At 37.8% G+C, this 17,500-nt stretch overlaps 1 protein-coding gene and 1 pseudogene across 5 annotated transcripts in view; both read left to right on the top strand.

Moving 5' to 3' along the window:
- LOC123518351 overlaps window positions 1-98 on the top strand; it is a 13,359-nt pseudogene extending 13,261 nt beyond the window's left edge.
- Window positions 99-5,685: 5,587 nt separating this feature from the next.
- The window catches only part of LOC123518352 (cAMP-regulated phosphoprotein 21-like), a 163,984-nt gene continuing 152,169 nt past the window's right edge, over window positions 5,686-17,500 (top strand). For 4 of the 5 annotated variants that reach the window (XM_045279122.1, XM_045279133.1, XM_045279125.1 and 1 more), the window contains exon 1: window positions 5,686-5,821. The gene's annotated coding sequence lies outside the window, so the exon portion shown is untranslated. Of the gene's footprint in view, window positions 5,822-13,254; window positions 13,410-17,500 lie in introns of those variants that run through there. The other variant, XM_045279123.1, reaches the window with a different exon arrangement.

Genomic DNA, 17,500 nt, shown 5'->3' on the forward strand with positions numbered 1-17,500 from the left:
AGTATATAGTTAAGTTTAATGAAACATAAATCTTGGTAATTGCCACTACGAGAGTAGTTCAGTATTACTAGTGACCTAATAAATCAAATATATTCATATTTAATGTGTTTTATTTTCTTCACATGATATAGAAATAATAGTCATGGGAAGAAAGTCTTGTGTAACATGTGTTGCTGTATGAAGGGAGGTATGCAGTCAGCAAGATTAGAAGAGCAGTTGACATGAGAATAGCAGTAAAAGATAGTAAGAGATGCAACACTGCAGTGATGAAAAAGGCTGAAGAAAGTCATTCAGAGGAAAGGAGATGATTTTATCATAATGATATGAGCAGTTAAATTCCTTTTGAACTGCCTGTATAGCAACTTCTTCTATAATGAAACACATAGCTAATGGCAAACATGGGTTTAGATTCTGTGACCCTTGTCAACAGTAAGTTTTCAAGCTGAAATATATGATACCAATCACAACAAATGTATCTGTAATGTATTACAGAATTGTCAATAAAGCAACTTGAAAAGGAAAATAGCATACAAAGAACATGATTTCAAATTAACCAAACATATGAAACGTGCTTAACACTCATTAATGCATATATAGTTAATGCACCAGGGAGGGTAACTTGCTCACCACCCTTGTGCCTCTTCATAATATCTATCATCTTCGTGATTGTTATTAGTACTCTTACTTAACCTTACTTTTAGTGTTAGGACTCACATAATAACACATTGGCCAGGTAGGGAGGCGGTGGCGTAGTGGATAAGGTGGTGAGCATGGGATCAGGCAGACGTCCATGCGTAGGTTCGAATCCCACCAAGTACAGCCTCAAAACACTTTGCCATTTGTTGAGTGGTTTAAAGTTACTTACATATCACCATGATACCCAGGTTCTAGGTGGTTACACTCAAGATGAGCTTGGGTGGTGATATGGGCCCTAATATGGGTACCACTATAGATAAAATTGCTTGTGCCAATAATGGGCAGAAGCTGAACAGCACTTCCCATACACTCTTCAAGTGTGCCTACAGGTGCTATAGGCCTTACAGTAAAAAAAAAAAAAAAAAGGAGATATAGTTACTTGAGAGATAAAATATGGCACAAACTGTACATCATGCACATGGTCAATCACATACACCACATCAGAGACAGTGACTGAAAGAATACACCAGCAGTACATTAAATATCCTTGGTCTATCCTTTACTCATAATCTAAACTGGAAACTTTACATCTCATCTCTTGCTAAAACAGCTTTTATGAAGTTAGGAGTTCTTAGGTGTCTCCGCCAGTTTTTCACGCTCCTCCAACTGTTAACTCTGTACAGGGACCTTATCTGTCCTTGTATGGAGTACTCTCCACATGTTTTGGGGGTTCCACTCATACTGTTTTGCTAGATAGGGTGGAATCAAAAGCTTTTCATCTCATCAGCCTCTTTCTCACCGTCAGAATGCTGCATCTCTTTCTATCTTTTATCACTATTTTCATGCTAACTGCTCTACTAATCTTACTAACTACATGTCTCCGCTCCTCCTGTGGCCTCACTGCATAGACTTTCTTCTTCCTCTCACCCCTATTCTGTCCAACTCCCTGATACAAAAGTTAACCAGTACTCTTAATCATTCATACCTTTCACTAGTAAACTCTGGAACTCTCTGCCTGCTTCTGTATTTCCATCTTCCTATTAATTGTCTTTTTTTAAGAGGGAGTTTTCAAGACATTTGTCTTTTGGATAACTCATATAAACTTTAAAGGAACTGGCAACCCTGTGGGCATTTTTTTTTTGTTGCCCTTGTCCAGTTTTCCCTCCTGCATAAAAAACAACAACAACACTAACACATCCAAGCAGTGATCAGTCACACAAAACACTGTACACTGTACTTGTATAAACTTATGATAAGAGTATGAGTGTAATAATGAGTGATAAAGCTGTAAATCTGAGAGACACTGAGTTCAGTTTGTAAGGACTGGTGGAAGAATGTAAGCCAGTAAGTATGGGAATAGGGAGGAGGCATGGTTCTCTTTCAGTGCTCACAAACTTGTCTCTGTGTATTTGAACTGAATCACCATGCAGCCTGAATGTATCAATGGGAGAATGCAGAAAGGTGTGCATTTTGAACTTAGTAATTTTATTCATCTAAGACTGAAATTTGTGTCATTGGATTTATGTGCTCATATAAAGAAAATAGATTTGCTTGATTCATACATCTCATATCAACCTTTTCTCATATAATGGTGCTCACACTATTGTGGTACCTCCCTGCATAGAGCCTCAGAAGTTGCTAAAGATCAGAAGCTGAGTTTGCCTTTAATTGTAAGTTTTATGATCTCCATTGAACTTATCAGTTGTCAGGTTTTCTAAGGAGACTGTCATTATATTGGAGGATGTATGTCTGAGGGAAGACACCAAAGATGATAGGAAAGAATATGACAAATTCAAGTGCAGACTGCATTGTTATTCATCATATATCAACACTTGTGCCTTGAATAGCTATAGTATTTTAAAATTTAATTCTAACATGGTAGTTAATCATCAGTGCATATCATACATACATTACTTTTCTAGATGTGTTATGCATTCCCACTATGTTTCTTCTCTTTGAGTTGACAGGGATAAGAATGTACATAATTTGTGCTTGAAGGTGTGGCAGCTTGTCTGGGCCACCCTGTGTGGGACTGCCTGTTATAGATTGATGTATTCATCAGGAGTCATGAGGCACAGGAAAAGTGGATTTCCCATCTTACCTACCAATCAGATGGATGATGTAAGCCATCTGACAGGTGTTGATTTATGGAGACTACAGAAATTTGCTTTAAATGAGGTATGAAAAACATGAATTATTACTATATTGTTTGAGTTTTAACCAGGATGTGAAACATTTTTTTTGCCAGATGAGTTTTCAACAAAGCAATACAACTTTAGGATATTAGAGGTGTTTAACATAAAAAATAAATAAATAAAAACAGAATATGTTTAGAAGTGCAATCATAAGGTACTGAACATTTGATCTTACTAAAGAAGGCAGGTTTGAAAATTCAAGGATAAGGAAAAATAAAGGCATATTATTTGAAGTTCTGAATGATGTAATGGAGAGTAAAAATTAAGATACAAATGGTATGGAGATTTTTTAATCTTGTAAGGCCTGAACTAAGAAGATCCAGGAGGTGAGAGTTGCCATACTGTGGTTCACAACTGGAAATGTGGCATCCCAGTTTAGCTGGGATGCCACATTAGCTTTCTCCAACAGCTAGATGGTGCCATTGCAGACAGTACATTGGGTAAAGCAGCACAGCAGTCCTGTTTGCATGAAGGTGGAGGAACATCTTGTTTATCTTCTGGTCTTACCACCATGAGCAAAGGTATGGAAGCCATGCTCTACTGATGTGCCAGCTCATGTATATAGAAATTACATAAAGAACTAACATTAGTACTAGATGCTGGATGGTGTATCATATGTGGTAAATTAAAAACATTTATATTAACAATTCTATATTGGCTATAATCCTTCCTTGTTTTTCTTCCTTCCTCTTTTCCCTCCACATAGGAAGTTGATAGCTGGTACCTAATCACAGACTACCTTTCAAGCCCTGCTGCAGAAATTATTGGTGAATGTGCACTGGAAGCATAATTAGAGAAATGATTATATCCTCAGTTCCCTTTGTGTGGCTTATACCTGTGTGAAGTGGTCTGACAAAAAAAGTTACTTGGCTCTATTGTGCAGTTATCATGAAAACTTTTCCAATATTCTTCAAAATCATTGCAAACCAATTTACCATAAATAGAGGAAAAATTAAAAGATTATAGTCTCTCTGAGTTCCAAACCCTCAACTCTTTTGGTTCATTATTGTTGTACTGATTCAAGAGCGTGTGTGTCTCATATGTACTGCTGTTCCTAAGGCATGATGCATAAACTAATAATCTATTATAGGATAAACATGAAAACTAAATAGATATCATAAATGTTGAAATATGGTTGAGTGTAGATCTGAGTAAGTTATTAGCAAGTCCACTGGCCTTGTTAACAACATTTGTAATGTGAAGAGGGAACAAACATGGAGCTGTCCTCTACTCTCTCGAATTTCTTTATTTTTTCTTCCTATGTGGAGACCACGTAACTGCAGCATACTCCAACTTGGGATGTATCATAGATGTAATTATTTTTTCATTATATATGTCCTTGAAAGTAAAAGCCACTCTAAAGTTACTTGACATCTTATATGTGGAGCCAAAAACTCCACCCCTATGTTTATCTAGTGACAGTAAGTCCTGAATAGCCAGTCCCAAATCCTTTTCCTTTATTGCTCTTCATTATCATATCCTTACCTATGTAGGCCTCCTTGTACTTTTTCCCATCTCCATCACATGACATTTATTAGGATGAAATTTGACTCCAAGCATAAATTTCATCCAGATCTCTCTCTGTAGCTCCTTTCAATTCTCTTGGCTCTTTATAGTTCTTAGCAATATCACATTATCAGCAAATATATCAATGTAACTATTCATCTTCTTTACATATCATTAATGGAAATCTGAAACATAATTGGTGCCAATACTGATCCCTGTGGCACTCTACTTCTAACCTCACTCCAGTTTGAGGTATTATCTCTGATTATAGTCTTCATTTGTCTATCCCTCAGTCTTGGATCCAACTTGATGTTTTGCCTCTTAATCCTCCTACATGTTCCAGTTTCCATAGTAGTCTCTTGAATAGAATAATGTTATTAATTAGTAAGTAAGTAAGTTTATTTGGATTCTTCATGTGCATTACAGGCATAGTATAAAACCACTGAATGTACATAGATATTTCCTCCAGGATGACCAACTAAAGTTTAACAACTTATTTCCAGTAGGGTCCCTTTTTCTATCCAGCAAGATGGGGCAGACAGCACAGGAGTCATTATACATATAGAAATGGCACACAGTAATACTAAATCTAAGACTTATTTACCTACTGTTGAAGGCTTTTTTATTTTTTCTAATGTCGAGATACATAGGATCCACTACCACCATCTACCTTTATCCTCCACCACATCTATCGCTAGCGCGCACGTGTGTGTGTGTGAAGAGGTGATAGCTAGGATGTGTGTATATGAATGAGATGATACGATCTCTCTCTCTCTCTCTCTCTCTCTCTCTCTCGTAAAAGCTGAAATCTGCAGCCGTGCAACGTCCATCACTTCCCCTTATGAAGCTCTTTTTGATAAGACTTTTACAAATTTAGACTCTTTCTAAATACATTAGTTTATTTATATTCTACCGAGGGAAGGAAACAACAGGTTCAGATCCATAACTTTGACTATAAAGTCATACAATGATAAACTTTTCAATTGAATTCTAGATAAACCTCAGAAGTTACTACGGTGACGGTCCTTATCTGAATCGGCGTTGATACACATATGGTGTACCGTACTGAATATTCTTTGTTTGGCTACGAGATGTTAGTTCCTGAAATAGGTTGAGTTGTAATGTTGAAAAAAGATAAGTAATAAGAGTATTTAATTGAATATACAAACGGAACAAATATAGAGCTAGTAAGCCGAACAAAATTGTTGAGTCCGGAAAGAGCATAAACTGAAACAAAAAGTAATTTACTAATGATAGAATGTATTTGAAATTAATAATGAAAATACATACATAAATATACAAATGAAATAGATGTAGATGCCATTTACCGAAAAAAATAGTAATGCCGAAAGTGATATGAGATGGAAATCGTCGTCTGTTTGTTATTGTTGTGAAAATCGATGGTGTGATGGTGTATTTTTATGCGATTTTCCATATCTGTGGGCTTCCAACGTCTCTGTACAGGAACGGATCCCAGATTTTAGGTAAGTGCATTACGCTTAATGATGAAAAGGAAGCCAGTATGTGTATTTAGGGGACACTCAGGGAAGTAAATGTGAGAGGGACTATTTTAAGATCCGACCATTTACCTTATTCTCTCACCTGCCAAGCCCAGACACACCTGGCGCTTCCCACATTTGCCTGGGAAGGGACATGTGCCCTATTATTGATGTTTAGTGCACTGATTAATTATAGTGTAATTCTAATAGCAGGATTAAACTTAGGGTAGGTTTTGGCTTTTAGAGACGCGCACCGCAGTCGCTCCTCGTTTCCTATCTGCCATAGACTTGGGCCTGGTGGCAATCCGGGATCATTGGGGATGGGGAAAGCAAAATAAAAGTAGAATTTGGCTTCATATCCTGATCTCATGTGTGGCTTCATTAACTTCTCATAATGATAATGATTTTGGTGGTTATTGTTCAATTGTGCATTATTAGTGTTTGTGTAGAGAAGTAAGCTACAAAGTTATGTTGATTTTAACAAGATATTGCAAGTAGTAGATGTATTAAACAGTAATGCATTGGCTTTTTTAGGCCTCCCAAACCGCCTTGTTCTTATCTTCTTTTCTTACCTTGACAATGGTATTCTCTCTCTCATGAGTTACTATTGCTTCATTGCTTCTTGGGTAGTAACAGGTTAATCTAGGCCAATAAAAATCCCTTTGGTGATCCTCTTGGCCTGATTGGTAAGTTGTTGGACTTGCATTTTTGAGTCCTTCCAAGGATTCACTGCATTGTGAAAGCTTTACATAATTGATCTATTATGCTTTCCAATCAAGGTCTCAATGTTTTTATGATGCTCCAAAGCAGGATGTTTGTTGGACTAAATTTGAGGTGATGTTGACAAATATGGACAGCTTGTGCTGAAGAGATTTTTTATACTTACATTGATAGGTTGGCTAGCTGATTCAACATGATTTTCATCAAATTGTATAGTAACTGGGCAGTCAAGCTTGACCAAGATCTACCTGGTTATTAATGGTGATTTATGGGTTAGATGTAATATTTGCCTTGTGTGTCCTTTCATGGGCTTAATTCACAGTCCTCGCTTCTCACAAGTGGTTGTGAAATTTGTTCTTGTATTAGTTTCCTTTTCTTTTTTCTTATAATCTTGGTTGGTTAGCATCTGCTTTATGTATGCTTTTATGTAATCTTTATTTTATTTTATTGTTTTGTATGCTGGATGTGACATATCTCTTTGCCAATTTTTTTGTACCCTTAAATCAATAGTGTATTGCTTTATTGATGTTCTAATTCTCTGCAGATATCCCTAAAAGGGTGTTATCTTGTAATCTCCAAATAAAAAAAAAAAAAAAAAAAAGAGGTTTGGCTGCCTGCTACTAAAACAGAGGAATCTCAGGAGATGAAGATCCATAAGATGAGAGATAATTCTAATCATATCCCCCAAGCTTTTTAATGTAAACTGACTTTAACATATTGGCCAATGTAGAATATGGCATTGAGTTATTGGGTATAGGGCAATGTGGAATGAGGCTCTGAGTTGGAAATGTATTTCCACAAAGAAAAACAGGATCACAGTTTTTTAATAGAAAAATGATAACCCTACAAAATGAGTATGAAAGTAACCAAGAAATATTCTCACAAACATCAAGATAAGTTTCCTGCAAGAGATAGCAAGTACACACTTTATGTATTGATGTTCTCTGTTGACATATATTTTATTGATATACATCACAATTTATGCACAATAATTTTGACTGACCATTGTAATCATTGCACACATAATTTACATTTGAAGATCCCTCAGAAATTTTTCTTATCTATCACACACAAACAGCTAGTTCAGTGGAACCTTGACTTATGAAGGCCTTAAATTACAAGGAGTTTGAGACATGAGCTGTCATTCAGTCTCTCTCTCTCTCTCTCTCTCTCTCTCTCTCTCTCTCTCTCTCTCTCTCTCTCTCTCTCTCTCTCTCTCTCTCTCTCTCTCTCTCTCTCTCTCTCTCTCTCTCTCTCTCTCTCTCCTCTCTCCACACACACACACACACACACACACACACACACACACACACACACACACAGAGAAGGAAGTGTGTGAAATAATGAATGAGAGCTTCAAAATGGTATTCACTGTAGAAGATTTTACAGAACCTAATAGGACATTGCATTGTCAAGGATTACAGCAAATCACAGTGCACAAAGAGGATATTGGAAGATTATTGGATAATTTGTATGTCAGTAAAACAATGGGGCCGGATGGTGTATCAGGCTGGGTGCTAAAAGAATGTAAAGAGCAACTACTGGATCCAATTTGAGAAATAATTACAAGTTCACTAAATGAAGGGAAAGTTCCACTAGAAAGAAAAAGAGCCAACATAATACCGATATTTAAAGGAGGAAAGGCAACTGAGCCATTAATTACAGTCCGGTGTCACTTACAAGTGTTATGGGAAACTTGTGTGAAATAATTATAAAAGAAAAATGGGTTAAACATCTGGAAGAAGAACAAGTCATATCAAACAGACAATTTGGGTTCAGGACAGGATGGTCATGTGTGTCAAACTTATTAAGCTTCTACTCGTGAGTAATAGAAGGACTGGAGAGCAGAGATGGATGGGTGGAAACAGTATACCTGGACATAAAGAGTTTTGATAAAGTCCCTCATGGAAGACTACTTTGGAAACTAGAGAACATAGGAGGACTGCGAGGAACTTTGTTAGAATGGACAAGGGATTATTTGAAGGACAGGGAGATGAGAACTGTGATCAGAGATACATACTCATCTTGGGGTAAAGTAACAAGTGGAGTGCCACAAGGGTCAGTGTTAGCCCCCATTATGTTTCAGATTTATGTAAACAACATTCACAATGGGATAAACAGTTATATTAATTTATTTGCTGATGATGCAAAGCTGCTAAGAGTTATCAAAACCAGGAGGACTGTTTGCTGTTACAGGAAGATATAAACAAGATCTATGAGTGGAGTAAGAAGTGGAAATTGGAGTTTAATGCCAAGAAATGTCACATAATGGAACTAGGAAAGAGCAAAAGAAGACTGGTATGGAACTATTTGATGGGAGAGGAACAAATAATGAAGACTAAAGAGGAAAAAGATCTGGGAGTGATTATACAGGAAAATCTGAGCCCTGAAAAACACATAAGCAAGATATTTGGATTATCATATAAAATGTTGACTAATATAAGAGTGGTATTTTAATTCATGGACAAAGATATGATGAAAAAAAATTATCACAAGCATGATATGTCCAAAGTTGGAATATGCAGCTGTGGTCTCCGAGCTCTAAAAAGATATAATAGAATTAGAACGGATACAGAAGATTGCTACAAAGATGGTGCTGGAACTAAAGGACCTAACATATGAAGAACAGCTGATGGAAATGGGACTACCAACCTTACAAGATAGAAGAGAATGAGGAGACCTAATAAAAATGTACAAATAGTCAATGGCATTGAAAAGATAGACAAGGAAGACCTGGTGCTGGTGACAGAAGAAGATAGAAGGACAAGATGTCATGTAAAGAAGATCAGGATGAGGCAGTGTGTGAAGGATATTTGAAAATACAGTTTTCCACACAGAACAGTGGAGAAGTGGAATGCATTGAATAATGAAGTTCGGGTAGATGGTCTTATTTACTCAGGGAGTTCTGAATGAGTAAACATTGAAAAGCCTTGCATTAGACTCAAGAAATATGGAGGGCAGTTCATTAAATACAGGAAATAGTAAGCACCCCTAAAACCAAGCAGAGGTTTATACTATAGAAAACTAAAGTATGAGGTGGTGGTTTAGCATTTTCATAAGATTTTCAATATTAGATTCTATTCTCTTTTAGGAGAATAGCCAATTTCTGGTTTTATCCCCAAGGACTTACATCCCTCATAAAAATTATATACATCCTATAGGGTGGAGTGCCCCAAAATTAATAACCATTTATAGTAGACTAAAGAAAATTTAAATTGTAATGTGGCACTTTGGCATTTTTCCTAGGATGTTCACTGTTAGATTATTCTAACTAATGGAATAATCAGAGAATTTCAAGTTTTTCTCAAGGGTTTGTGGCACCCATTGAAAATTACTAATGAACCCTCAAGTTCATCTCTCCCTCAGTCTTTACCACACAAAGGAAAAAATTTAGATACTACGTATTTGAATTTATTGAAATGATGAGTAATGTCAATACTGAATGTGCACTGTTTTTCCATGAACCCAGACAGCTGATAGTAGACCATGAGTGTGACTGCTTGTTTTTTTAAGCATAGTAAGTTTTCCAATGTACTGTTGTATATATTAATACTTAAGCTTCAATTTTCTCCTAAATGAGGTGACAATATTACTGCATCTGATATATCTGTCAAACTTATCTGCTCAGCTAATCATTCATGATTGCAGTCAAAGAATCCAGCTTCCATGGCTCATACACCATAAGTAGTGTGTGATTTGGTACTAACCTAAAAATTCTTGGTTCTTTGCCAGCAGTGCATAACATGAGTGTATGTCATACTCATGGAGTGTTAGTGCCACTCAGTCCTGGGCCTCAACACAGAGTAGGGGGACTCATTCCTTTCTCCAATGTCCGTAACCTTCCCGGTCATCGCATGGATTTTAAGATTGGAGGAGTAGGCAGTCACCTGATAAAATTTTTAACCATAGCCGGGGATATTTCCTGCGTTGTAGTCAGATGTGCTCTGTCACATCCCTAATGTGTGACATACTAAGTAAGCCACATTGCCATAATTATGGTACTCTTGTGTTAGAAATTATGTGCAGTGTTGGAAGTTTCCCACTCATAAATTATACATTGTTAACTTTCCTCTTTCTCCATCCTTTCCATATGAAGACTGGTGCAAAGAATTAATTCCATTTTCTTGTGTCCCCATCACTTGTGCCACTCACAGGATAGAAGCAATTGATGTGTATCTACATATCAGACTCGGATCAGATCATTGCAATAAAGAACATTATTTTGTGCAACTTTTACATGATATTAGGAAATGTAGCTTCTTTCAACTCATATTGGCTGATGCTGTCTGTGCCAGACGTATCCCTTACCCATAATTATGAATGATAATGCAATAGGCAAAGTATGACCAATGTGGAGTAGATATACAGTAAGTTTATGATTTCTGTCATGTAGCTTCATGCTTACTGATTATAATTTGTACCATTATTGTAGTAAATCAATGAAATCCTCTTGCATATATGTTTACATACCTGACAAGCTTGACAAATGTGCTCACTATATTATGGGCATTATCAGAAAAGAAAGATATAATAAGAAAGATTAATATTGATAATGATAAAGAAAAGTAAACAAAGAAAAAATAAATTGAATAAGATAAAGTAAACTGAAGCAAAATGAATAGAATAAATGAATACAATAAAAAATAGTTCAGAAGAGATGATAAAGTATAAGGTTCTCATTGAAATCACAGGCACAGTGGTGACGGAGCACTCTGAGCTAGTGCTGTGAAATTGAGTGTAGTGAGGCATGGCTGAAGGAAGCAGGAAGGCAATAATGAAGTGACAAGTAATTCCAGGGAGAGGATGCTGGCTTTTAATGTGACCAAATATCAATTGTGCAATGGACACTCCTGACTGTGATGTGTTCTCTTGTACCTTCAGTGAGTTACGGAGATCTGTTATGTATTGTTGAGGTGAAATGTGTACATAGATGACTTTATTAATGCAGTTAGCCACTCTTAGAATCAGTAGAAACAGACACATCTATAGACTCCATAGACCAGGACATAAAAAAAAAAAGATCTAGGGACTGTTCTCCTAAAATCAATAGATATAGATGCATTTATTAGTAATGATAACTACTCTTAATATCAGTAGAAATGGAAAGATGCCTCTGTTAATTTTATCTACTCTGAAAATCCATATAAATAAGTGATGGGTGTTGATTTGCTTTTTACTCTTTAAAATTGATAGTTATGGAAGAATTAATTAGTTATGATGCGTAGTCTTGGAAAATCAACATATATTGATGTATGTCGTTATCAGTTTTTTCTGGAAATCGTAAATTGCAGGTATTAATTGTGATCGCCATGCTTTTAATACAATTGAATTTGATTTGATGCCAGCCTTGTACAATCGTCAGTTTGAATTTCTAGTTTTATGAAATTCTAACATTTTTTTATGTAAGAGGGGAAATCTGGCCTAGGGCAACAAAAATGATTAAATAAAAAAGGCCCACTTAGATGCCAGTCTCTGAGTAGATCGGAGAGTTAGCCAAAAGAATGGGATAAATGTCTTGAAACCTCCCTCTTAAAAAACTGCCGTGGTACAGTAGAACCATGCCTGCTTTGGGGTCCGAGGGGTCTCCAAGCGCACGGGTTCGAATCCTGTCCATGGTCTGAGTGTAGGTTGGGTTTCCTCACTTGGGGCAATGGTTACCTGGCGGGTGGGCTTTTAGATAGGAGGTACCACTAAAAAGTAGCTCCTTTAACCCGACATGGTATAAAAAATGGGTTCAGGTCATAGGAAGATGGAAATACAGAAGCAGGTAGGGAGTTTCAGAGTTTAACAAAGGAAAGATCGAACCGCAGCATCTTTAGTTACCACAGGTCAAGTTTGTAAGGAGAGAAAAATAGACAGAGTAAAGCTTCATCTGTCTAAGTGTTATCTCTCAGAATGTAGAAAATCCTTGTGATCGACAAAGATTAGTAAGTTTGCCCTCGTGTTTCTGAATGAGAGACAGGGCGGGTTCGAATCACTTCCTCTGGGTCTTGCATTTTTTTCCTTCTTATTTTAACCCAATTTGGCTCATTAAGACTTTGGTGACCTAGATGAAGGCACTGGAGGAGGGACAGGTGAAATTAATGAGGATGCCATGGGAGTTTTAAAAGTACTACATGCGTCTCTCTCTCTCTCTCTCTCTCTCTCTCTCTCTCTCTCTCTCTCTCTCTCTCTCTCTCTCTCTCTCTCTCTCTCTCTCTCTCTCTCTCTCTCTCTCTCTCTCTCTCTCTCTCTCTCTCTCTCTCTCTCTCTCTCTCTCTCTCTCTCTCTCTCTCTCTCTCTCTCTCTCTCTCTCTCTCTCTCTCTCTCTCTCTCTCTCTCTCTCAAGATGATGAGTACAAAGATGATAAGCTTGAAAATGTAAGAAGATGCTCTGTGCCAACTGTGTGTGTGTGTGTGTGTGTGTGTGTGTGTGTGTGTGTGTGTGTGTGTGTGTGTGTGTGTGTGTGTGTTGTGTTAGAGAGTCATAGGCATCTTTTGCAAAAGCATTTCGGTGAGAGAGAGAGAGAGAGAGAGAGAGAGAGAGAGAGAGAGAGAGAGAGAGAGAGAGAGAGAGAACAGCATGTAGGGGTAAGGTGGTAGAGAGGATGGAGGCGGCGGTGGTAGTGGTGGTGGTGGTGGGCGGCGCGGATGCGTGCGCTGGTGGCTGGGTGCAGGCGTGCGGGTGGAGGGGCGGGCGGGCGACGGGCGGCGGGTGGTGGCAGCGAGCAGGCCAAGATTAGGTCAGTGTTTCCATTGGGCGTGTTGGTGAGTGTATGTGCAGGAGAGAGTCGCGGCCAGGACTATCTTGACGGGCCCTACCAACCCTTAACACGTCCCTCTCACGCTCTCCTCACGCCTCACACACGTCCAGGTAAAGAGAAGAGTGTGATTTTGTTGGTTTGTGTACCGCTTCTCCTTCACGAACCCTCACGCACCCACACCTGCCCGTAATCTCTCTCTCTCTCTCTCTCTCTCTCTCTCTCTCTCTCTCTCTCTCTCTCTCTCTCTCTCTCTCTCTCTCTCTCACGCAATCATTATCCACCCACGCCACACGTACCCTCACGGACAGCCACACGACACACGCACTCAGGACACGGAGGAGTGTGTGTGTGTGTGTGTGTGTGTGTGTGTGTGTATGAATGAGACACACACACACACACACACACACACACACACACACACACACACACACACACACACACACACACACACACACACACACACACACACACACTCTCTCTCTCTCTCTCTCTCTCTCTCTCTCTCTCTCTCTCTCTCTCTCTCTCTCTCTCTCTCTCTACCTTCTCTCTCTCTACCTTCGCGGTAAACTTATTAATCTGTGGCCAAGTATTTTCCTAACAGAGAAAGTAGGCTGTGATATTTGTTTCTTCCTTTCTTACTCTTGTTTGTGATTCTTGTTTTTCATTTCTCAGTTGATTAATCAGTTTGTTGGGTATTTATTTATTTATTATTTATTTATTTGTTTATTAATTTATCTATGAGTTTAGTTAGGTAGTCAATCAGTTTAGTATGTTAATAAATTCTATTCGTCTCTCTCTCTCTCTCTCTCTCTCTCTCTCTCTCTCTCTCTCTCTCTCTCTCTCTCTCTCTCTCTCTCTCTCTCTCTCTCTCTCTCTCTCTCTCTCTCTCTCTCTCTCTCTCTGTGTGTGTGTGTGTGTGTGTGTGTGTGTGTGTGTGTGTGTACTGCTTTGTTTCGGTACAACTTCATATTTCATAAGCTAATCGTTTCTTTCCATTCAAAGCAAGCCAAACCCATTCCAACCTAACCTTACCTGGTGTTATTTAATCTTTCCTTACTAACTAAACTTAATCTAAATAAACCTAACTTAACTTACCTTACCTTACCTTACGTTATCTTATTTTACCTTACGTTATCTTATTTAATCTAATCTAATCTTATCATTCCTATCTTACCTAACCTTATCTTATCTTACTGTACTTTACCTTACTTTATTTTAGCTCACTTCTCTTCACTTCACTTTTTTTTCTTTTTTTTTTTACCTACCTAACCAAACCGAATGCAATCCAACTTAGAGAGAGAGAGAGAGAGAGAGAGAGAGAGAGAGAGAGAGAGAGAGAGAGAGAGAGAGAGAGAGAGAGAGAGAGAGATACAGCTTGGTGGTCGCGTGTGGATGGTTTTGATCTGCATTGTGTCCTGGCCTCATTTACCTTGTTGCCTTGTATGTGCAGGAATGGAGGGAGAGAAAGAGTAGGTAGTGTTTTGATGTATTCTCATTTGATTTTTGTCTTTTTTTGGTATTGTTTTCCTTTTTCTGTTCTATATCGCTGTAGTTCGTGTTCGTGTCCTTGTCCTCGTCCTTGCTTCAGTTGCTTTTTCGCTGTTGTTTGTTCTCTTTCATTCCGTTTTTTTTTTTTATTTTATTTTTATTTTTCTTGTTGTTGTGTGTGTGTGTGTGTGTGTATGTGTGTGTGTGTGTGTGTGTTGTTGTTATTGTTGTTGTTAACGTTGTTGTTGTTGTTATTGTCATCTTGTTTTCATGTTTTTTTTTCATCAGCTTCCTTTTTACGTTCACTATCATGCTGGAGATATAAACGAAACAAAAAAAAAAAATATGCTTGTAAGAAATAATGTATTCTCTCTCTCTCTCTCTCTCTCTCTCTCTCTCTCTCTCTCTCTCTCTCTCTCTCTCTCTCTCTCTCTCTCTTGTATGTCGCCTCTCATGTGCCAGGAAGTGATGGAAGTGATCAGATGGTTGTTATTAATAGTCATTTGATAATGATGAGAATAACAATGGTGGTGGTGGTGATGATGATGATGATGATGATGATGATGATGATGATGTAATAATAATAATAATAATAATAATAATAATAATAATAATAATAATAATAATAGTGATAATGATACTGCTACTGCTACTGCTACTGCTACTGCTACTACTACTACTACTACTACTACTACTACTACTACTATTGTTGACTTATGGCATCAGCAACAACAACAACAAAATAATGATGATGATAATAATGATAATAATAATAATAATAATAATAATAATAATAATAATAATAATAATAATAATAATATACAGTGCCATATACTCAGAAGGTGTCTGGTAGGTCAGCTGCCGGTTCGGAGGTCTTGTGTCCACTCTCAAGTAACCTCCATTTGTGAAAAGAAAACAAAACTATATTTAATCTTGAAATACACGTCTGGTACAAAATCCTTTCACTGAAATTAAATTGTTATTATCACGTAGCTTGTTAGACTCTTATTTATGTACTGTAATCCGTCTCTCTCTCTCTCTCTCTCTCTCTCTCTCTCTCTCTCTCTCTCTCTCTCTCTCTCTCTCTCTCTCTCTCTCTCTCTCTCTCTCTCTCTCTCTCTCTCTCTCTTCTCCCATGCAAGCCATTTTTCACCGTGCTTTGAATGTTAGCAGAGGGCAACCATAGCAGTGAAAGGGGTGATGGCGTGGCGGCCAGAGGGACTGGGATAGCCTTGGGGAGCGAAGAGTAATTGGGTGAGGCTGATGGATTGTGGTGTTTGGGGAGCGTATAGCGTGGGTGTAGTTGGTTCATGTGTTGGTGGTGACGGACTGTTGAGTGGTTTGTGGCGAGTGGTGGTTGTTGATGTTATGATTAGAAGCCACTGTCAGTTTGCTCCAGGATAAAAATAATAAGAGAATGAATAGTAATAATTATTTTCTTTGTTTCTTTGACTTAGTTGTGCAGTAGTTCCAAAGAAGAAATGGATGGGTGTCTTATAGTGTCAGTACCTCGGCTAGTTTTTAGGTTGTAGTGGAAGTTCTTTGGGTTTTTTTTTCTGACTCGATGATTTAACTAAGGTTGTGCACCACCAGCAGGAAAAATCAACATACAAGAACCTGATTGATATTCTCCGCGATCCTTGGAAATAATCATGGACACTTGTTTGTAAACGTTTCGTGATCTCTTCCGGACTTCTTTCAACAGGCTCTGGTGGAAGTTATCAGAGGTTTGAAGTTTTTTCGTGAGTCAAGTAATAGTTTAATAAGAGTTTCACATCAAGATCCACAAGAAAAAAAGGTTAATGATTTCCGTGACATTTGAAAACTGTCCACAATTCTTAGATGGCTCAGCATCTTACCTGTACTATTTCAGGGACTGTAGTGTAAGAAGTGTTTGATGTTTCTAGTGGTACAGTGGAACCATGCGTACTTTGGGGTCCGAGGAGTCTCCAAGCGCACGGGTTCGAATCATGTCCACGGTCCGAGTGTAGGTTGGGCTTCCTCACTCGGGGCAACGGTTTCCTAGCGGGTGGGCTTTGAGATAGGAGGTACCCCAAAAAGTATCCCCTTTAGCCTAGAAATTCCCGTGAAAAGCCCACATGGTATAAATAAGAAAAAAAAAAAAAAAAATCCGCCCATCAGAACTAGGTTAATTATATGTGTGGCCTTTGTTTAGCGTCCTAATGAGAGCCCAAAGCATTTCAAAATAGTGGCCAAGGTCGGGTTAGTGCGGTCGCTGCGTCTCAAGAGGGTGTCCTTGTGACGTCATGGAAGGTACTCTCCTGAATGACTCCTCATAAAAAATACATGGACTGCATTATGATTGTAATGAATTGTATTGCCAAGAAAATATATCGATTATTGTTATGTTTGTTGCTTTGTACATATATATATATTTTTATTCATGTAGCTACTTTTGTTTTTTAATTTTTAGTTTAGGTTTAGTTTAGTTTCCTTAACTGTGACTTCTTGTGTAATGAAATGGTCTGGTTTTGGGTTTGGTTTCGAAATTTGCTTTTGAATAGTCTACTTGTTCATTTATTTCTGTGCCAGTGATTTTTTTCGTTCAGTTAAATTTGGAGCTACGTAAATTAAGTAAAAAAATGTTATACATTCGTTAACTAGAGTCAGATGGTTAAGACATAAATATTTGTTGCCTTTTTATGTTCTGAGTTTGGTATGTTTTTAATCAATATTGATAAACGCTTTCTTA

This window comes from Portunus trituberculatus, chromosome 43 (genome assembly GCF_017591435.1).
Source record: "Portunus trituberculatus isolate SZX2019 chromosome 43, ASM1759143v1, whole genome shotgun sequence".
Lineage (NCBI taxonomy): Eukaryota > Metazoa > Arthropoda > Malacostraca > Decapoda > Portunidae > Portunus > Portunus trituberculatus.